Here is a 22875-nt window from a genome sequence, read left to right as displayed (position 1 = left end):
ACCAAATGGCTCCTTAAACCAAGGTTACAGTCGCCAAAACAAAATACCTAGTTGCCATTTTGGTGCCAGACGGCTCGAAGATTGTATTTTTCAACACAACTTTTTGCTTCCTGAAATTCATTCTGATGGTGCAGATAAAATATAATGGCTAGAATGCTACAGGATGTGTTGCTAATGTGTGAAAATAGTCAAGATCCAGGATCCCCAGGTGCACACCTCCAAATGGTGGAGACATCAGGTACCATCCTGGCACCTGGGCAGCTTCGCTTGGTGGCAAGTGGCCGAGAAGTCAAGTGCAAAATGTGCCTGGGAAAATTTGAACGCTGATTCCAGGTTACCAGTGCTTGCACCACAGCACAAAGCTCTTCTTGCTCAGGAATATTTGCAGCCGGTAAAAGAAATTTTTAGTAGCAGAAGCCTCTTAAGCCTCCAAGGTGAGTGCTGGTTTTAGGAGCACCACCAGACTACAGTGGTGCCTCGCAAGACGAAATTAATCCCTTCCGCGAGTCTTGCGGTTTTTTCGTCTTGCAAAGCACGGCTATTAGCGGCTTAGCGGCTTTAAGAAAAAGGAAGAAGAAGAAGAGTTTGGATTTGATATCCCGCCTTTCACTCCCTTTAAGGAGTCTCAAAGCGGCTCACATTCTCCTTTCCCTTCCTCCCCCACAACAAACACTCTGTGAGGTGAGTAGGGCTGAGAGACTTCAAAGAAATGTGACTGGCCCAAGGTCACCCAGCAGGCAAGCAAACCCGGTTCCCCAGATTACGAGACTACCGCTCTTAACCACTACACCATACTGGCTCTCCAGGAAACAAACTTGCAAGAACTCGCAAGACATTTCGTCTTGCGAAGCAAGCCCATAAGGAAATTTGTCTTGCGGAAAGACTCAAAAAACGGAAAACTCTTTCGTCTAGCGAGTTTTTCGTCTTGCGAGGCATTCGTCTTGTGGGGCACCACTGTATACACCTGTTCTTTAATAGTGAGTGCAATCAACCCCGCCCCAGAATAAGCAATTTAATTAGTTCTCAGCTGGGAATAAATACTACTCAGGTATTTATTTGTTCCACAATAATTATCCACCGCTCTACTGCAAAACAAGCAAACAAACAAACCACCTCAAAGTAATTTACAAAAAAACACACACACAAGAAAACATGACAGCCATACTTTAAAACATACAAAAATTAAAATACTGAAACAGATAAATATTGCCCCAACTTTTTAAGCATCTGGGTAGGCTTTTCTAAACCAGAATGTTTCCAGAAGGCACTGAAAAAAGTACAGTGAAGGCCCCTGCCCCTATCAATAGGCAGGGAGTTCCAATAGGCAGGCGCTGCCACACTGAACGGTCGAGTTCTTGCAAAAGCAGAATGGTAGATCGGCCAATTCCGCCAATCAGTGTGGTCATCCAGAGGACCTGTATCTTATCAGAATTAATTCAACTTATTGGCCCTCATCCAGCCCACCACTATATCTGGGAAACACTGGCCTGCGAGTGCTCCAGTTGGAGAACAGCTTTTACCAAAGGTGTCATGCGCTTTGAAGACACTCGAACTCAGGACGCAAGGGAGAAACGTGCTAAGAGGAAGGCACGCTTGGCAAATCCACACCGTGATCAACTCCTGCCCGGAAACCAATGTCCCCACTGTGGAAGGATGTGTGGATCCAGAATTGGCCTCCACAGTCACTTATGGACTCGTTGTTAAATCTTACTCAGCTACGAGTGATCGCCAAAGAAGAAGAAGAAGGAGAAGAATATCCAGGCATCTGTCCAGGACTTGCAAAGTTTCAGCAAACACTGTTGGGTAGGGGCCTTGCCTCTATTTTTTGACTTGATATAGTCCAGAGTAGTAATTATTGTCCTCTACGCGCAATACAAGGGTAACCTAGATTGTTATGAAGCTGCAATTGCACCATCCTTTGAAGACAGCACAAGAGCGAAGAAACATCTGCAGAGCATCTCTTGCCAGCAAGGAAAACATCTGGATGACTCAGCAGCTCCACAGAACATGGAACCATTGCTATCTCTCTGAATTAATTGCTCTACCAGCACAACTGTACTCATATATGTTAATTTCTGCTCTCCACCCCAATCCTTGCTAGCAAGAGTGGAAAGGGAAGGGGGTGGTTGCATCATCAGAACTCCATCAGGGCCTGGATCTTAGAACTGAGTTGGGGGGGGGGAGAGACCACTATGTAATTTCCCATCTAATATTTTGCCAAGCCCAATTCCAAGTCAGGCCAAATGGAGTTTGCAATCACTAATTATCACCGGCCTTGGGAGAGGCCACCACCTATTTCTCCAGAATCACTGAGCTCATCTGCAGTCGTGTACTCTCTTTGTATTAGAAGCAGACTCTACCAAAAGCTTGGAAATTTGTTCAGCACTCAGATAATAAATATTTATGACCAAACATGAACATTTATTTCCCGTTTAATGGGGGAAACGCTGCTCTGCTTACTAACTACTTGTTTCTACAAGAACCTGGGCATTTCGGCCGGCCGAGAAATTGCCTTGCTCTGCTTCTGTAAACAGACAGAGAGGGATGAATAGAAATCCATGTTTTGAAATAAAGGTGCAATATACGTGTGTGTGCGCAGCCTGCTTGGAATGTCACATTAAACTGTAGTTTATTAAGCCTGCTTTAATGTGAATGAGTAGCAGGTTGCTGCAGCTAAAGACTCTTTGTTCTTCGCTGTTCCTGCTTCAGGGAAACCAGGCACTGTCTGGCTTAACCTGGGCTTATGGTTTGTTCATCACTGTTTAAAGCATGAACAGAAGCAAAGGGTGTTCTTGGCTTATTGCTTGTTTGGAGGAAACAAACCGTAAGCTCAGGTTCGGATCAGACTTGTTCCCCACAAGTGTGAGGCAGTGAGGAATGAAGAACCCGCTGTATCTGCACAAGCACACTGCTCATGCACACTAAACCAGTTTGTTTTCGCTGGGGGGTACCCCAACTAACACGTTTCATCAGAGTAAGTATTTCCACTTGTGCAACAGAACTTCTTCCCCCTGTAAGCCCCCAAAATCTGTTTTGGGGGAAGGAGCAGGTTTTCCAAACCCTCCGGAGCAAAGTGGGGGGCATTCCATAGTGCAAGTAGAAATATTTGCGCTGGTGGAACAAGTTACCGTATTTTTCGCTCTATTGGACGCACCGGACCACAGGACGCACCTTGTTTTTAGAGGGGGAAATCAAGGAAAAAAATATTATCCCCCCCCCAGCCCCAAAGAGCAAAGGACAGGCTGCGCGCTTCCTCTTTAGCCTTGAGCAGCATCTTTAGCCTTGCACAACAGGATGGATCGTGCCCGCTGTCCACCGGGGCTGGACTAGATGACTCCTGGGGTTCCCTTCCAACCCTGCAATTCTGTGACCTCGGAAGTTGTTGGGGGTCTCCACCACTGGAGGCTTTTAAGCAGTGGTTGGGGGACCATCTGCCTGGCGTTCTTTAGCTGTGATTCCTACATTGTGAGGGGGCTGGGCTAGATGACCCTCGGGTGGCCCTCCCAACTCTATACAGTCGTACACTTCTGCGGCAGGAGATCCACAGCCACTTCACACAATGCCCACTCCCAATTTTCATTGGAGAGACATGTGGCTTCACTATCTAGGTAGGTACCCCCCACCTGCCACTCTGCCCTCACCCCACTTAAGCCGAGGGAATTCCTGCCCAGAGAAGCTCCCAGGTGAGGCAAGGGTTAAGATCTACCTCTGGTAAATGGCTTTGTATCCTCCCTCTTTCCCTTTTCTCTTCTTCTTCTATGCTAGTTCCTTCTCTTGTGTTTTGTTTAATCTGTTTTTATTGTATACTAAAATAAAAGCTGCAAAGTTTCCTTTTTTATAATATCCCCCCCCCAACTAAAACGTTAATCTAGATAAAAACACTGATCCAGAGGAAAATAAGGGGGTGGAGAAAGGACGAAAAAAGAAAAAGAGGTAGAGATAGAGAGATTTTTTAAAAGTTGGCTTCTTTAGCCTTGCACAGCCTCCCGCTGCTGGAGAGGTGTGCTAGGAAAAAGAGGAAGCCCGGGCAGCGAGCGGGATGGATCGCGCTCGCTGCCCGGGCTTCCTCTTTAGCCTTGCGTAGCCTCCCGCGGCTGGAGAGGCATGCACGGCTAAAGAGGAAGCCCGGGCAGCGAGCGGGATGGATCTTCTCCCCACCGCCCGCCTGCAGTCTTCCCGCTATCCCCGGACCTGGTCTGCAGGCGGGCGGCGGGGAGAAGAGCGCTTCTCCCCGCTGCCGGCCCCACAAGCGCCTGGGGGGAAAATAATTTTTCCCCCTTTATTTCCCCCCCAAAAAAACTTGGTGCGTCCTATGGAGCGAATAATACGGTACCTGACATTTAGAAGACATCTGAATGCAGCCCTGTTTAGGGAAGTTTTTAATGACTGGTGTTTTAATGCGTTTTTAATCTTTTGTTGGAAGCTGCCCAGAGTGGCTGGGGAAACCCAGCCAGATGGGCAGGGTATAAGTAATAAATTATTATTTTATTTTTATTATTATTATCCCATTCCCTCCTTTTTACTCTGGCCACAAATTTAGAAATTAAATGTTTATTCCCTTTCTTGTCCATTGCTCCACCACATTACTTTTTTAATTTCAAGGGAGCAAAATCATAAAACTGAAGAGAAGGGAGGCATTCACAGCTCCCACTCCATATCTGAAGCACTCATGGCAGAACAGCTACTGGCAAATCTTGAAATCCTCTGGACCAGGAGATATCACTGTGTCTCCACCCTAACTACACCCTTCCCATTTGTTTGCAGATAACTCTAGCTAGGGCACATCAAGCGCCACAGCTTGCCTTAGCTTTTGAGGGGTATCTACATGGTGACAACAGTTAAGTGCTATGCCCCCCCCCGACCTCTGGACAGATCCATACTGAATATTTACACCCATGGAAACAGCAGGGGTTGGAGAGTCAGACTGTGGTCCTTCTCACACAGGGCAAACTCTGCAGGAGGGAGATAGCTGAAGAAAAGACTGTATAAATTGCACAGTAAAGCATTCCCAGTGAAGAAACTGTTCTGGCCCCCTGTTAGCAACCCTACTGACACCATCACAGCGCTTGAAGAGTTGTGCTTCGGAGCCAGTCTTTCACTCACTGACTGCTGTCAATGAGGCTTCTCTAGCTGAGCCAGGGGAGGGGGGAACATAAAAGCTTGCTGGATCAGGCCAACGGCCCACCCAGTCCAGGATCCTGTTCTCACAGTGGCCGAACCAGATGCCTGCAGGAAGCCTACAAGAAGAATTTGAGCACAAGAGCTCTCGGCCCTCCTGCAGGTTCCAGCAACTGGTATTCAGAAGTATTGCTGTGTCCAACTGTGGAGGCACAGCAGAGCCATAATGCCTAGCCGCCTTCAATAGCCTTCTCCTCCATGAATCTGTCCGCTCCTCTGTTGAAGCCAGAAAAGAATCTTCGCCTTTCAGCTTCTCCTCTTAGAACATATAGCTGTTAGGTTTGTTCTCTCCAGCCTAATATTTGTGGAGTCGGTGTTTTATGGGAGGTGCAGCACAATATCCAAGCACCCCCAAATCAAAACAAGAATTCTCCTAAGACAGAGGTCGGCAACCTAAGGCCCATGGGCCAGAAGCAGCCCATGAGGGTCGCTTAACTGGCCCATGAGCTGCCCCTGAACCAAACTGCCCACCCAGCGATTCCCCGTGTGGTGTGCTAAACCGGCGCGGTGTAGGGACTCTCTTCTGCGGTTCCAGAAATCGCTTCTGTGCATGCCCAGATGCCGAAAATTGTGTCTGCGCATGTCCGCGGTGCCGGAAATAGCTTCTGTGCATGCCCAGCCACTGAAAATCGCTTCTGCACAGGTGCGATTTCCGGTGTCTGGGCATGTGCAGAAGCGATTGCCAGTGCCGCGGACATGTGCAGACACGATTTCCGGCATCGCACTGCTCTGGCCTGGCACACAGAGGATCTCAGTGAATGACTATCCTGCTTTCCAGCTCTCTACTGACCAATCCTTCCCTTCCTTTATACACCATCACCAGTTCTCTAAAGTTCTTTTGTGTAGGATTTGCCTTTCAAGCCGAGCTCTTACTGAGACGGCTCCCAGCCCATAGCAAGGCAGCCAACACTGCTACCCAAGGCTTCACGGCTTCTCTTTCCTCAAACGCCGGCCAGAGCCACTGCTGTGCTGCTCCTCATCCCCATTTCTTCCACCTTCCAGTCAGACACCTGGTCTTTTCCTCCCCTCTGCCTTAACATGCAACTGCCAAAGCAGATTGGAAGGGCGGAAGAAGAATAATTTCCCTGTCCCTCTGGCTCAGAATGAACTCCAGGGGGTCCTTTTAATGCTTTGTTTGACCCTCTTGTCCCAACCCCAAGTTGGCTCGGGGAAAGGAAAAAAACAAGTTTCCTGGTAAATACTGTGCCAGCCTTGGTGGCCAGCGCCAGGGGGTTGGCTCTAATGCTACTAAGCTGGAAAATTCAGCTGATGAAATAACTCTCCCGTGATTTCCCAGCAATATAGCAATTTCTTCATTGAACCTTTTATTCTAAATCTTGTAGCATTACCCTGAGTGAGCCAATATCCTGAGCAGGAAACCAAGGCTGAAGAACTATTCAGAATTCCTAGGTAGCAGCATCAAAGTTTTAGTCACCCAAACAAACAGGATTTTTCCAGTCCTTGAAAGAGAAACTGGTGCTCAATCAGCTCATTTTCAAAATTAAGCACAACCGCTTGAGAGAGAGAGAGAGAGAGAGAGAGAGTTTGGATTTGATATCCCGCCTTTCACTCCCTTTAAGGAGTCTCAAAGCGGCTAACATTCTCCTTTTCCCTTCCTCTCCCACAACAAACACTCTGTGAGGTGAGTGGGGCTGAGAGACTTCAAAGAAGTGTGACTAGCCCAAGGTCACCCAGCAGCTGCAGGTGGAGGAGCGGGGAAGCGAACATGGTTCCCCAGATTACGAGACTACCGCTCTTAACCACTACACCACGCTGGCTCTCTTTAGCAGCCTGCCGCTAGAAACAGAGTGAAATGTACAATCTGGAAACCTCCTCTCTCTGCCGTGCTAGTGCAAAGAAGCCCAGGGCCATGAAACAAAGTCAGAGTATTAGCATATTGGCAAGTAGGATCCTTGGGAGGCCGCAATTGCCAGGAAGCCTGGGAGCTGGGTGGTGCTGATGAAACTGGAGGGTGGGACATTGCCACATTTGAAAGCACCTGCTGACCCTGGAACATCCCAGAAAGGCTGTGCCCCCAAACAGAGAAGAGAGAAAAGTTGTTCCTTGGGAAGATATCCTAATATCGCTCCCTCACAGCTCCATCTAAAAGCATCCTTGTTTTTTTTTTAAAAGTCCACAAAACTTACTAACCTGCCAGCATCTGTGCTAGCCTGCTGGGGGCTGGCAGAGGCAAAAACAGAGAGCTCTGATTCTCCTGCAACAACCTTCAGCGTTCCTACACGGTTGCAAACAAGGGTGTTTCTCTCCTCTCATAGCTCACGTGCTTCTAAGGGGAGGGACAGAGTACTTGATCCCTCCTTCTCCTTCACTCAACATGCATGCAATTCCTTGTTGCCGATGACTGTGAGACTAACGCTTAAACACAAGGCTTTGCCCTGACTTGAGGAAAGCTTCCTGCAGCACAGTTAAGCAGGCTTTTCTCTCCCAACTGGCCCGATGAATTGATTCTTGAGTCTGGCCTGGAGAGGCAAGCACCAAGGTACACTGGCAGGAACTAGAAATGAGTGGACTGCATTGTGTAAGTTTTATGGAAAATAAAAGGCATGACCCAGCTAAGGGGAGGATATCAGCAGGCGCATTTTGCACCTGGCTATTGGCCACTTGTGATCAAGTGAAGATGCCTGGGTTACAGGATGGCACCTAACATCTCTACCACCTGGAGGTGCATGCTTGGGGGTCCTTGGATCTCGACTGTTTTCACACCCTATCAACACATCCTGTAGAATTCTGTTATACCATATTTACTCACATCTAATGTGCGCCTTTTTTGGCCAAATTACGTTGCGAAAATCAAGGTGTGCATTAGAATCAATGGCTCATTGACATTCGCCAGCAAATACTTTTTTTGGTTTCAAGGTTCTGAAAATTGAGGTGCGCATTAGACTCAAGTAAATGCAGTATTTTATCTGCACCATCAGAATGAATCTCAGGAACCAAAAAATCATATTGAAAAATACGACTCTAAAGCTGTCTGGCCCCAAAATGGCAACTAGGCATTCCTTTTTTGGCGACTGTAACCCTGGTTAAAGGAGCCATTTGGTGCCCAGTTTATATATCGGTTTCTAACACTGGTTGGTGGCCACTGCTACTTTTTGTGGATGCTAATTCCACAGTTTATGCGCTACTTTATCTGTCTTTTATTTTGTCTGTCCAACATTCAGCTTCACTGGATGGCCCAGAGATCAAAGTATTATACGAGAAGGGGGAAAAACTTCTCCCTTTCCATTAGTTGAGAAACAGCCTGATCCATTGCCTTGGCTGGCATTGGAATCCTGCTTCCCATTCCTCTGAAAAACGTATCTGCTTCTAACTAGCCCACCCACAACTTAAGCTGGATCAACTGGTCTGTCAAACTCTTGAATGGCTCATTGTAAAGGTGATTCACAGAAGTTCTAGTTCCTAAATACTACCGTACTCTAAAGTTCATTTTTTAAAGAACAATTTCCCCTACCTTATAATTTAAGGCATTTTCAGGATGGCTCACAAACAAAACCTAGGTAAACAAGAGAGAGCATTGTGAAAAACGGCAGCAAAATCATTAATAAGACCTTAAAGCAGCAGAACTGACTATGGAGCATTGAAAGCCTTAGAGAATGGAGGGATAAACAGCCCTGGCCTTTAAACAGCAAGGCGTCAGGAGAAGGGCCTGGAAAGACCATCTCAAACCTACAAGCAAATTTATGTTGGGTTGGGTGATCCTTCAAGACAACCAGGTCTCAAACCAAGTACAAAGCAGTGATGTAGAAGGGAGTCGCGCAAACCCTGAGGATCACAGCTCAACAGGTTTTGGCATGAGAACATCCTTTTCTCAAGGGGCAGGGTGCTATGTCTCAAACACAGCATGGGATGGGATATGGCGGGGGGGAGAGATATATATGCTCGTCTTTCTGTTTCCAAGCTTCGAGTTATGAAGAGGGGGAAGACAATAAGCCCTCACTCCTCTCCCTCAGTAGCTTAGAGCTGGAGAGGGAAGGCAGAGAGTTGCTCTGCCTCTGCCAGGTGCAGTGTGCACTCATTTGACACACAACTAAACCACAACAGTTCAGACCTGAAGGGAAAGCAAAGGCATGTCTGGGTCCCACAGGTGTTCCAAGCTTGAAAGAGCTTTAGGTGCAGGGAGAAGGGCCACACCTCCCATGCACAACTGCACGCTGAAATGGGGGGAACGGACACACACACTGTTAACTTATAAAATGCAGAACAACGTGGAAAAGTCAAATATGATATGCAACACAAATATATAGATAGATCACAACCTCCTAACGAATCTGAAATACTCAAAATATCCCAATTATTGAAAATTCAAATACCAACACAAACATCTCACACTCTGAGGCTATTTTTACAAACCCATGTTCATGCTTACAATGTTTCCTGAAGACAAAACTGTGCAACCACTGCAATGCATTTGTCCAAATGCAATCTTCTGTCTCATTATCTGACTAATGCTTAATTTCTCGATTGCTCCAAGGTCGCATACTTTCTTTTTTTCCAACCACAGAATAATATCTGGGACAGCTGCCAATTTCCCTACTTTCAATGTACAAATCTTAGCTACTACTAAGAGAAACGTGCTCTGTACTTTCTTGACAAGACTCCAAATGCCAAAAATGCTTCTGCTTTCGACTATAACTAAACAGTCATACGTGGGTATTACTTACTATTTCATGCAAGCCGGATCACATTTTTAGGAACGTCAACCACATTTCCAGGTATGTGCCCTTCAGACCACAGGTTGTGAGCCACCCCAATCTCCAAGTGAGATTCCAGAAGGTTCCATGTGCTTACCCAGGAAATGATTTCCTCAGAATGAGGGACAGCAGAGACTGTGGTGTCTTTATGATAGATCATGGGTAGGCAAACGAAGGCCGGGGGCCGGATCCAGCCCAATCGCCTTTAATAATAATAATAATAATAATAATAATAATAATAATAATAATATTTATACCCTGCCCATCTGGCTGGGTTTCCCCAGCCACTCTGGGTGGCTTCCAACAAAGTATTAAAATACAGTGATCTGTTAAACATTAAAAACTTCCCTAAAGAGGGCTGCCTTCAGATGTCTTCTAAAAGTCTGGTAGTTCTTTTCTTTGACATCTGGTGGGAGGATGTTCCACAGGGCAGGTGGCATTACCAAGAAGGCCCTCTGCCTGGTTCCCTTTAACTTGGCTTCTCACAGTGAGGGAACCGCTAGAAGGCCCTCGGCGCTGGACCTCAGCGTTCTAAATCCGGCCAGCAGACGGTCCGGGAATCAGCGTGTTTTTACATGAGTAGAATGTGTCTTTATTTAAAATGCATCTCTGGGTTATTTGTGGGACACAGGAATTAATTCATTCCCCTCCAAAAAAATATAGTCTGCCCCCTCAACAAGGTCTGAGAGTGGACCAGCCCCCTGCTGAAAAAGTTTGCTGACCCCCGTGATAGATGCTTTATTTCCATATATATACACACACACAACCTGAGCTCGCAGCATGAACATCCAAGAACGTATTGCTTCTCCCATAGCCATAGCCTTGGATCCCAGCAGAAATCAAGCATGGTTCTGTCTCCCAGTTGCCCAGCCAGCAGCCTTGTTTCTAGCTCACATAACTCAACTCCCAACTCTGGCATCTGTCTTTCTTACTACCAGCCATTGAGGGGGGGAGCCCACCCATTTGGTATCCGGCACAGAGACACTTCCTTTGTTACTTTAATGGCCCTTACTTATAGGGCCATTACCTCACCAGGAAGCTACTTCCGCTATTCCAGGATCCATGTTGGATCCACGCAGGAATCAGAAGGGAGCTCAGGCATACAGCCTTCCCCCACCCAGCCGATAAGGCTATCTTTTCCAGCTGCCACTATGGTTGAGAACCACTGTATTTCCTAAGCATCAAAGGGCAAGATACCAACTCAATCCAGTGCTCATGTCTTTCAGAATCAGAACACAGTCTTAACCCCCACGTACTACAAAATAGGACTCACTTCCTAACTTACCACATATAACCTCGTTCTTAAAACCTAACATGACCAGATGAAAAGCAAGGAAGTGGTCCCAAAACCACTTAACAATTCTACAGAGAGAGTGTTTTGTTACCTGCAAATCAATAGGCAAAGCTGAGAAGTAATAACTCATGAGTTTCTCTCTTTTTTGTAACTATTAACAGTGTTCATAGTTGAAGCAAGTCAGAGTAAAATGTGCAAAAGTTATTTTATTAATGGTGGTAAGCATTGTTCATGTGGTCCACTCATTCGTCCTGACCCACTAGTGGAAGCTCAGAAAATTAGGATTACCTTAAAAGAAACCTCTCTTAAGATCACCTTCCTTCCACACCAAGTTCCAACAACAGTATTCAAATATTAAAATATCCGATTTGGCATTTGTCTGTACAGCTATCTGCCTTTGGGATGGAAGAGGCGAGAACCCCAACTAAAAATAAAAACCTCAGCCCGCAATTTTTATTTAGAAAGTGCATCGCTTACCATAATAGCTTCAAGAATGGACTTCTGAATTTGTACCATAAGCAGATGCAAAGACGATGTGGTGTCATGTACCCACCTCCCCAGAGAGTGTGAACTGTATCTCTAAGAGGAATGCAAACTGTCCTGACTCATCTCAATGGGGCATTTTCTCACTCGCCCTATTTTTCACACTTTATGATCCACAGTGGCAAATAATTTAAACACACTTGCTGAGAGCCCAGCATGCCACTTCTGCAATTAAATGCAAGAACTAGCATCACACGAACAGAGCAAAACAGAAATGAGACAAACAGCCGCCAGTCTCAAAGTCTAATGTGTGCTTTTCGCAAGGAGTCTTTGGTTTTGCAGCAGATCTGAGTTTGCAGATCTCAGCATATGAAGAAAATACAGAGCTCAGAAAGGACGGGCAATGGTTCCAGTAAGGTTTGACTAACCTGGGCTTTAGCAAGCTGCAGAACCTCCATGAACCTTTCCAGCATCCTGCCGTCTCCACCCCATCCGCAACACCCACCCCCAGTGCTAACCTTCTCTCTCTAGAGCCTTCCAACATTCAACCACCTCAGTCCTCTATTGCCATACCACCACTGCCTCAATGCTGAAATGCTAAATATTGACAGAAAGCACAGCTAAGTGAGCACAAAGATAATCTGCATGATTTATTGAGCAACATAAATCAGACTCGTAAAGTGCAAGATTGGAGTTTGAGAGCAGAGATCACATGGACCCAAGTAACCTTGCAGTTAGCTACTCGCCAGTAATGGATGACTAGCCATTCTTTCCAGGTGACTAACTCAAAAAGGTTAACTTTCGCAATAGGCCTTTTAACGCTTGCCTGGAGTTCATTCTTGCATTTAGTTACCATATTTATTTATTTATTCTGTTTTTGTAAGCTGGAAAAAATTATTCTGAAGGGAAGCATAATAAAAAAGAAAGGAAAAACACCTGGGTCCTCTCTGTGGGGAAGAATGAATTTGTGTTTCTGAAAGGACACCTCAGCATTTAAGCTGAAGAAAATGGTGTAACTATGTTAAAGATGGGGAGCAAAGGCAGACCCTTATGCAAGGTCACTCTTCCATCGGGTAGGTAGGCAAGCATATTGAATTTCAAAGCGTCAGCCGGGCTATATCTGCACCACATCTCATCAAAAGGAGCAATTCTCATTTGGAATAATTTAAGAAAGGCACACCCACATTTTGATAACAAGCTCTAGCCAGTGTGCATGCCATGTTATCACACATCGATCCAAGCACTGAATGACAAAAAAATCTCCCAAGTCTGGCCAGGATTGGAGGGTGGGGCTTTTGAGGAAAGTGGGTGGAGCAAAAATATGGAGCTGGCAATATTTCCAAGCCCTGCTGGCTATATTCTGTGTACTTCTACGACAGCCCAATGGCCACAGAAATGTTCACCCAAACACTGCTTTAGAGCAGGGTCAACATGAAAGCTTCCCATGTTTATTAGGAGGGTGTAACGCACTGCAAGCTTTATGTGGAGCTCAAGCTTGATTTGGTCTGCACAGGAGGATTTTAAAAGCTGAGATTGTTTTGTGAAACTCCATTCTGGCGGCGACTAATGATTCTAATCAAGAATTTGAAAGCTAGCTTCCATCAGAAGCAAGAAAGAAAGTGTTCCTCGGGGCATAAACCTCTACTGTACAAACAACTTAGGATACTTTCCCCGGGGCAATCAGCTTTTTCTTGCATGGCTGCACAGGCCAAAAGGTACATTCTTATCAAAATGGTAAAAAAGAGATGAGGAACCCCTGACTGTATCACCTGCAGATCTCACTGCTTTGTGATTTGCAGTCAGTGTTCTGTTGTCCAAATTCTGTGAAGCAAGTGCATTTGAATGAACTTATTTTGCATAATTTATTCTGCTTCTCCTGACCATAGCTAGGGTGCCGAAGACTTATATGGAGATGTTTTCAAAGGATCTACATCTCAGGGTTGTGTGTTCGAGCCCCACACTGGGCAAAAAACCCCTGCATTCCAGGGGGTTGAACTAGATGAGCCTCATGGTACCTTCCAACGCAATGATTCTATGCAAGGTCTTCTCTGTGATGGTTCCCTGTTTGTGGGACAGTCTCTCCAGGGAGGCTCACCGGGCACCATTATCATAGATCTTTAGGCATCGGGCAAAAATGTTTCTCTACAACCAGGCCTTTGCCTGATTAACATTCTATGGCCTTTTAAATGTGTTTGTGGGAGGGAGGTTATTGGTTTGTTTTTTTATGATGTATTTTGTGTTCTCTTTGTACTTTTATGTTGTGAACTGCCCTGTGATTTTGGATAAAAGGCAGTACAGTGGTGCCTCGCAAGACGAAATTAATCCATTCCGTGAGGCTCTTCGTATAGCAGTTTTTTCGTCTTGCGAAGCAAGCCCATTGACAGCTTAGCGGATTAGCGCTATTAGCGGTTTAGCGGCTTTTAGCGGATCTGCTGATAAGCGGCTTATCAGCGGATCAGCTGATAAGCGGCTTAGCGGCTTAGGAAAAGGGGGGGAGGGGAAAACCCCCCGCAGGAACTCGCAAGACATTTTCGTCTTTCGAAGCAAGCCCATAGGGAAATTCGTTTTGCGAAGCGCCTCCAAAACGCAAAACCCTTTCGTCTAGCGGGTTTTCCGTCTTGCGAGGCGTTCGTCTTGCGGGGCACCACTGTATACATTTTGTTAAATTATGAATTTATTGATACCCTGCCTTTCCCACCTCAGCAGTATACAGTTTTAATAAATAAAATATTAGCCACCAGCTTCAGGATGGAGATCCAGCCGAAGTATTGGGGATGAGCCTGTCATTGTATTGCTTATAATTTCAAACAAGTCTGTATGTCACTAAATCCTTAATATAGGAAGCCTCATGAAATACCATTCATTGATAACAAGGCCATCTTTATTTTTCTTGACATACAGCAACACAAACTCGAACTAGCCTAAAGACTTACACTAACAGGGATGCCCCTCAACCTCAAATTAAAATTTGCCTTTATCAGTTAAAAGTGTGTCTCCGCAATGAACCAGCGAAATTGTCAGTTGATTAACAATTAGCAGTGCAATCCTATAACATGTCTAGTGATCAGTAAGTTTCACTGAGTTCAATGCTACTCAACTACCAGGTAAGCATGTGCAGAGAATCCTGTAGCTCTAATAAGCCAACAACAGAGATCAACCTCTCACAAGGGGAAACACAGTAGAAGATAAGAGATCAGCCTTCAGCTACCACAGCATATTGGAACCAGGGGTTTCCTGACCACCGTCACCAAATTACAGGCAGACATTTGCATATGCTGCTGGTTGGGGAAGCATCCCTCATGCCCACTTAGCCAGGGCAGATGTACACTTGGTAGTGGGATCATACTCCTACAAGGGCTGACAATAAAACCTGGGAAGGAATCTCTCCCTATTCTAGTGGTAAAGAAAGGAGAAGTCCTCCCTAAAGACCCAAGATTTAAAAGCTCCAGTGCAAGTAGATAAATAGGGACAGATTTCTAGCGGGAAGGTAAACAGCGTTTCCGTGTGCTGCGCTGGGCTGGCTCGCCAGATGCAGCTTGTCACGCTGGCCACGTGACCCAGAAGTGTCTGCGGACAGCGCTGGCCCCCGGCCTCTTAAGTGAGATGGGTCTACAACCCTAGAGTCGGACACGACTGACCCGTACGGGCAGGGGTACCTTTACCTTTACCTATGCAGCATGCAACATTCTCAGGCTATCCCTCACTTCCCAACCCACTATTCCTACAAGAATAAATGAAAGTGTTCCAATATATAGCGAAACTGAGATGATGCAACTTGTCAGGTAATGGGGAAAGAGTGTTTCTTACCTAGTAATATTACATTCTCATGGGGATAAGGAGGAAACCAATTCAGCTGAAGATGAACAGAACTAAAATGGGCACTTGCTCAATATATTCATACCCAACAATAGGGAAAATATCAGTCCTAACATTTTATGCCTGCATCAAATATTTTTTATTCATCCCCCCCCCCCCAACTGCTATGAGGACTGGAATCTAGAACACTGTGAGAAGCTCTGAAACTTTCACTCGAAATGTTTCTTTGGCTCCTCACATTCTCTTATTTCTAACCTCATTAACTTACATACAGCTTCTCGACTTCCTAGTGTGGAGTTAATACCTTTTATCTATCACTGTGGAAAAAGACATCCCTTTACACCAACTGCACGTACCAAGGAAGGAACAGCTTTCTTGGGCATGATCCATGAAAAGAAGAGACAACAAATCGTTAAAATAAAACAAAAAGCAAGGGCAGAAAGCACTTCAGAAGCCCAGACAGCAAGAAATCAAGTTTGTAGGATCGAGAGTCAATTTTATAATATCACACTTTACTGTTTTCAGGTACACTTATCTGTCCTGTCCTATCTAGTCTGATCTTTGTATACAGATGGTTGCAGGATGGGGAGAAATCCCCACAGTATCAGCACCACAGTAACTGAGGAGAGCACTCTTCAACTGTGCAGAAAATGTTCCTACATTTAGCTGGAACAAGGCAATCAGAACCTCCCATCCCACCTTAGTCCCAAGAAGACAGAGAGGCTTGTCTTGGGAATTAGCTGGGAGAAGAGCACCTCAGTAAGGACTCTACAAGTTCCCTGGGGATGACTCTACTCAGTAGTGCCTAGAGGCTTCCAGTTGTCCTCTGTTGGAAACAGGATGCTAAATTAGACAGACCTTGGTCAGATCCAACCAGGTAATTCTTATATCCCCCATAATGATAGGGCAAAGGAACCAGCAATTTTCACATATTTACCCTAGATTTTTAAACTCTCCCAACCACAATTACTCAAAGAGAAAACAATCCTGGGAAATGATAATACCTTTGTTTCTGTTTTTGAAATGCAGATTAGCATGCATTAATGACCCCACCCTAGGCTATCCTCAACCGTCCAACAAGCTCCCAGAACCACAAGCCCAACGGACCCTCCTGAAAGATGCTCAGGCTCAAGCACTTGCGGACCTCACAAATAAAGAGATTTACAGGTACCCTTCAGCATCTGGCACAGAAAGAGATCCCCTATGCAGCCTGGGAAAGGGGCAAAAGATCCTTGGTAAAAGCAACCTTTCACACACACAAATCCACCATGATTTACCCTTCCTGCCCCCCTTGAGGGAGACATCCTCTCCGTTCTGCCCCCAAAAGAATCACTGCAGACCCTTAGCAGGACCCCTCCTTGCTCCCCCCCCAACATCATATGCAAAAGAATATGCCAGAACACACATTGGGGGGGGGCCGAGGGAAGATAACCTTTTTTTTTTGCTAGAGTGCAAAAAGGACCAAATTGGGGGGGGGGCACCTTTCAAAGGACTGTCCTGCTTCGTTCCCAGACTCACATAATTGGGGATGGGGGGGGGGAATCTTTCTTTCCCCTCCCCCCCCAACAAAAGGAAACGTCCCAGTGGTCAACTGGTGCACGGGGGGGGGGGTGTCGGTAGGCGGGGTCTGCTCCCTTCACGCCCAGGGGCGTATCCACTGGCAGCCTCACCCAGGATGGGGAGCCTCCCCTTCCCCCCCCCCATAGGCTGCCATACTATGCAGCTGCCTCATGGGGAGGGGGGGGCGAAGAAGCAAAATCCGCACTTCTAGAGGCAGAGACCCCTCATTTTCTCATTTTATATATATGCCCCCCCCCACTGCGCCGCCCCCTCCCCTCCCTTGAGGCTCCAAATGGGGGGGAGGGGGAGTCGAGGAAGCCCCGCCCTCCCCCGTCTCCCGCCTCTGGGCCCTTTCCCCTCCCCCCCACCGGGTCCATGCGGGCCGGGGAAGGCGCCCCGCGCCGCTACGGCCACCCACCTGAGGAGGAGGCGGCAGCAGCCACCACCGCGCCTCCCTCGCCGGCCTCACACAGACAATATGGCGGAGGCACAAGGCTCGGCCGCCAGCCGCAGGGCCCAGAGCGAGGCTGGCCGGAAGCGGAAGTCGCTGCCGCGCCGCGCGCTCGGGACCCTCTAGAACTCGGGAGGCTTCTCTGTGCGCTGCCTGCCGGGGACGCATGCGCAGGACGCTTTACAGGCGTTGCCTTCTGGGAGGTGTAGTTCTCTGAAAGGCAGGATTGGGGACCGAGCTGAGGGACTCTGACTAGCAACTGTTTTGAGGTGGCAAAGTATTATTATTATTATTATTATTATTATTATTATTATTATCATCATCATCATCATCGTCGTCGTCGTCGTTATTATTATTATTCTTATTCTCATCATCATTATTATCATTATTATTATTATCCTGGTTTGTCAGCGTCTGAACTTTGGAACTCCCTGCCTCTTGAGATACAGCAGGCGCCTTCACTACATCTTTCCCGGCGCCTGCTAAAAACTTTCCCGTTTAGAAAAGCTTGGGGACACTAACTAGCAACTGTTCAGAGGTGGGAGAGTATTATTATTATTTTCATAATTATCATTATTATCATCATCATTATTATTATTATCAGATCCACCACAGGGAGACTCCTGCACTGCACTGTAAGGCGTGTCACTTTTATAATTAAGTGTTTTAAAGTGTTTTAAATTTGTTGTTAGCCGCCCTGAGCCCAGTTTTTGAACCGGGAAGGGCGGGGTATAAAGAATTTGTTGTTGTTGTTGTTATTTTACCCATTTAGCTGGAAACTTGCAATGAGTTGTGGTCCATCTCACATTCCAAAGGCAGGAGAATTTGCTCAGGCCATTAAAAAAACCTCTCTGATTCCTTAATGACCTAAGGAATGTTAATCCTCTTTTGTCTGTTCCCTAACTACTCATTAGTCTGAGTGTTCCTGCTAATTAGTCACCAAAAAACTCAAAAGTGTTTTTCCTAGGTGCTCCAAGAGCAGCATTATTATTATTATTATTATTATTATTATTATTATTATTATTATTATTTTCCATCCTTCCTCCCAGAGGAGCCCAGGGCAGCAAACAAAAAGTGATGAAAACATATTCAGAATATCTTAAAAATAAGTCTAGTACAGATGTAGACTGAGAGGCGTTTTGGAAGGCGTTTTGGAAGAGGAAGATCTTCAGTAGGCAGAGCAAAGACAACAGAGTTCGCTATCATTCCTATACTGCATGATACAGACCTCCTGGTATAAGATGGGATCCGCAGGATTCCCTCACTTGCAGAGCACAGTTATAAATTGGGTATATACTGTAAAGTGCAGAGTGTTTGAGGACCAGGACATTCGCAGGGAAACCAGAATGCTTGTTTACAAAGCTATTGTACTACCAACCTTACTACAGTGGTGCCCCGCAAGACGAACGGAAAACCCGCTAGACGAAAGGGTTTTCCGTTTTGGAGTCGCTTCGCAAAACGAATTTCCCTATGGGCTTGCTTCGCAAGACGAAAATGTCTTGCGAGTTCCTGAGGTTTTTTTTTCTCCCCCCCCCCCTTTTCCTAAGCCGCTAAGCCGCCGATCCGCTGATAAGCCGCTTAACAGCTGATCGCTAAACCGCTAATAGCGCTAATCCGCTAAGCTGTCAATGGGCTTGCTTCGCAAGACGAAAAAACCGCTATACGAAGAGCCTCACCGAACGGATTAATTTCGTCTTGCGAGGCACCACTGTATATGCTTGTGAAACATGGACCACTTATAAACGCTATCTCCAACTCCTTGAAAGATTCCATCAATGGTGTTGTAGCCTTATTGGAGTTCACCGATTGGGTCTGCGTTGCTCCGGGACAGGAGGAAGGAAGTCAAAATGACACCGAGTTGGTTCAAAGAAAGAGTTTATTCTGCTCTCCGGATAGCAGAAGGCACCTGCGTGGTGAGTCCACAGCAAGTCCAAAGAAATGACAAGTTTCATGCAGTATTTATTTTTATTTTTTTACATAAGTATTTATTAAAAGTTTTCCAGTTTTATAAACCAAAGAAATCCAATTAACACAACAGAAAAACATACATATACATTTGAAAACAAAACAAAACAGGTATAATTCCCAATTCTTATCTCCATTACCTTATATCCCGGAGTTCCTCTCACCTTCCCCTTTTGTATTCCAGCAATTTTGTATTCCACAAGCAATTTAGACTTAAATTCAGCAAAGTCCTTATTACCACGTTAATATAACTTAACTTAACTTATTTTTCCACCTTTACATTACAGCTGGTAACCATTTAATTTCTGTCCAACATCATTCTAACTTTCATTAATTTTACAGTATTTCTGTAGATAGTCCTTGAATTTCTTCCAATCTTCTTCCGCCGACTCTTTCCCCGGTCTCGAATTCTGCCAGTCATTTCCGCCAATCTCATGTATTCGATCATCTTCATCTGCCATTCCTCCAGAGTGGGTAAATCTTGTGTTTTCCAATGTTTTGCTATAAGAATTCTAGCTGCTGTTGTCGCATACATAAAGAAAGTTCTGTCCTTCTTTGGCACCAATTGGCCAACCATGCCTAGGAGAAAAGCCTCTGGTTTCTTCAAGAAAGTGTACTTAAGTACCTTTTTCAATTCATTATAAATCATTTCCCAGAACGCCTTAATCCTTGGGCACGTCCACCAAAGGTGAAAGAACGTGCCTTCAGTCTCTTTACACTTCCAACATTTGTTATCGGGCAAATGATAGATTTTTGCAAGCTTGACTGGAGTCATGTACCACCTGTAAATCATTTTCATAACATTCTCTCTTAAGGCATTACATGCCGTGAATTTCAAACTGGTGGTCCATAACTATTCCCAGTCAGCAAACATAATGTTGTGTCCAACATCTTGTGCCCATTTAATCATAGCAGACTTCACAGTTTCATCCTGAGTGTTCCATTTCAACAGCAGGTTATACATCTTAGACAAATTCTATGTTCTAACAATTCTGTTTCTAATTTCGATTTTTCCACCTGGAATCCGATTTTTTGTGTTATGTAGTGAAGTTTCACCCTGGGCCAGCAGGGGGATACTGTATATAGTTTTCACTCAGGTCTGTAGATAGTTTTCACTCAGGTCCACGTCAGTTATTTTAGGCGGGAACTCTGGGCTGTTGTTGCTACAATGTTGACAGCCGGCTGCCTATAAAAGCAGGCCGGCTGAGCTGTTTGCAGTCAGTTCTATTCCAGCTTACGAAATAAAGAGCCACTTGGAGAAATCGCTGAGTCGTCTGCTATGTCAACCCACAACTTAACACTGGCGACGAAGGTGGGATCGATGGACATCAGAGCACAGCCAGATGCGGCCAGCCTCTGAACTGAGCTGAATCACTGAGCTGAATCACAGAGCGAAATCACTGAGCGAAATCACTGGACAGAACCAATTCAGAGCTGACTGTTCTGGCTAGAGCACGGTGTTCCATCCATCGCCCTTCACGCCGGCATCAGAATCATGGCTTCACTTGTGCCTCTACCGCCGTTTGCGCCAGCCTCTGAATCATGGGACTCCTACCTCGCTCGGTTCGACTGCTACCTCCAAGCCAACGAGCTGACAGTAGTATCAAAGGATCGGAAGCGGGGCCTATTCCTCAGCCTCTGTGGGCCTGAGGTGTTTGAGACGGCCCGAGCATTGGTTGCGCCTGAAGCAGTCCAGGCAACACCATGGGACACGATCCAAGAGAAGCTCCGCAACCACTACGCACCAAAGCCGTCCAAGATTGCTGCCCGCCATGCGTTCTACCACCGGAACCAGGCAGAAGGGGAGTCAATCAACAACTACACCACCGCCCTGCGACAGGCTGCAATGCACTGTGAGCTCTGAGACTTAGACGATGCCCTGATGGATCGAATCGTCTGCGGGGTCCGGGACATACATCTGCAACGGCGTCTCCTTGCCAAGCCAGACCTCACGCTGCAGAAAGCCTCAGATCCGCAAGTCCAGCAGCCCGCGTCTTGCTAGGGAGCCAGTTCCGGTGCATCATGAAGAGGCCAGCAGTGATGAGGCATCCTCCAGTGAAGACAATGACGTGCACCAGACAAAGCGGGAGCGCAGGAAGTTCCAACAGAAGTCCAAGGGCCAACCGGAATGTGCCGGCTGCGGAGGCAACCATTCCCATGCCAAGTGTCGATTCAGAGACGCCATCTGTAGGAAGTGTTCCAGAAGGGGCCACATCGCTAAGGTCTGCCAATCGGCTCCGTCTGACACCCCCCCCTTCATCGACTCGCAAGTCCAAGTCTTCACTCCAGTCTGCCAAGGAAAGTTGTTTTGCTCTCACCAACTGCCGCTGCCCGTCTGGAACCACGATTGGCCAAACCGACTCGCCTACGCGACGCAAGCTGAATGTCACGGTGCTCATTGAAGGAGCTCCATGTGACATGGAGATCGACACTGGGTCTGCGCTGTGTTCTTGTTTTGCATTTGCACAACGGCTAAAGTTTATGCATTTAAACTAAGGAGAAATGGGGATTTTGGTGCAGTTTAAAAATGCCTGCACAGTCAGTTTTGGGTTTGGGAAACCCATTCCTTCAGTGTATCCGAAATTTTTTACACATCACTTGGGAAGACAGGAGAACTAATGCCAGTGTACTGGAAGAAGCAAAGATCACCAGTGTTGCAGCAATGATTCTTCAACATCAACTTCGTTGGAGAGGTCATGTTGTGCAGATGCCTGATTATTGTCTTCCAAAGCAACTACTCTATTCCAAACGTAAAAATGGAAAGCGTAATGCTGGTGGTCAATAAAATAATCATCATCATCATCATCATCATATTTTATTTATATCCCGCCTTCCCCGGCCAAAGTCGGGGTCAGGGAGGCTAACATCAGATACATACATTGGTATAAAATCAAACAATAATTAAATTACCTCCTAAAAACATGTCAAAATCAAATTAAAGTCTAATTAGATGACTTTCCGCAGGGTTAGGAGACACTAAGTGCTAAACATTAAGAGGTTTAAAGACTGCCTCAAGCTAAAGATTGTCTCAAGGGAAATTTTAAAAATGTAGTATGTATAAACACCAACAATTGGGAAACTCAGGACACAAGGGAGAAACGTGCTAAGAGGAAGGCATGCTTGGCAAATCCACACCATGATCAACTCCCACTCGGAAACCAATGTCCCCACTGTGGAAGGACGTGTGGCTCCAGAATTTATCTATTTGCACTTTTGACGTGCTTTCGAACTGCTAGGATGGCAGGAGCAGGGACCAAGCAACAGGAGCTCACCCCGTTGCGGGGATTCGAACCGCCGACCTTCTGATCGGCAAGTCCTAGGCTCTGTTGTTTAACCCACAGCGCCACCCGCGACTAGGACTAGCTGCCCGAGAAACAGTTTCTATTCAAATGCGGTTTTGGTTTTAAACGCAGTGT

General features: G+C 46.2%; 2 protein-coding genes across 3 annotated transcripts in view; one reads left to right on the top strand and one right to left on the bottom strand.

The window, feature by feature from the left end:
- The window catches only part of CSNK2A1 (casein kinase 2 alpha 1), a 43896-nt gene extending 26306 nt beyond the window's left edge, over window positions 1–17590 (bottom strand). The window contains exons 1-2 of one of the 2 annotated variants that reach the window (XM_081867988.1): window positions 17462–17575; window positions 8651–8692 (exon numbers count right to left, since the gene is read on the bottom strand). The gene's annotated coding sequence lies outside the window, so the exon portion shown is untranslated. Of the gene's footprint in view, window positions 1–8650; window positions 8693–17461 lie in introns of both variants that reach the window. The other variant, XM_081867987.1, reaches the window with a different exon arrangement.
- LOC309344981 (signal-regulatory protein beta-1-like) overlaps window positions 1–22875 on the top strand; it is a 134900-nt gene that overhangs the window by 76901 nt on the left and 35124 nt on the right. The gene's annotated exons all lie outside the window — the stretch shown is intronic.

Source organism: Podarcis erhardii (genome assembly GCF_964252035.2).
Source record: "Podarcis erhardii genome assembly, chromosome: 6".
NCBI classification, from domain to species: Eukaryota; Metazoa; Chordata; class Lepidosauria; order Squamata; family Lacertidae; genus Podarcis; species Podarcis erhardii.
The sequence above is the reverse complement of the archived record's forward strand: the minus strand, read 5'-3'. Positions and strand labels throughout refer to the sequence as shown.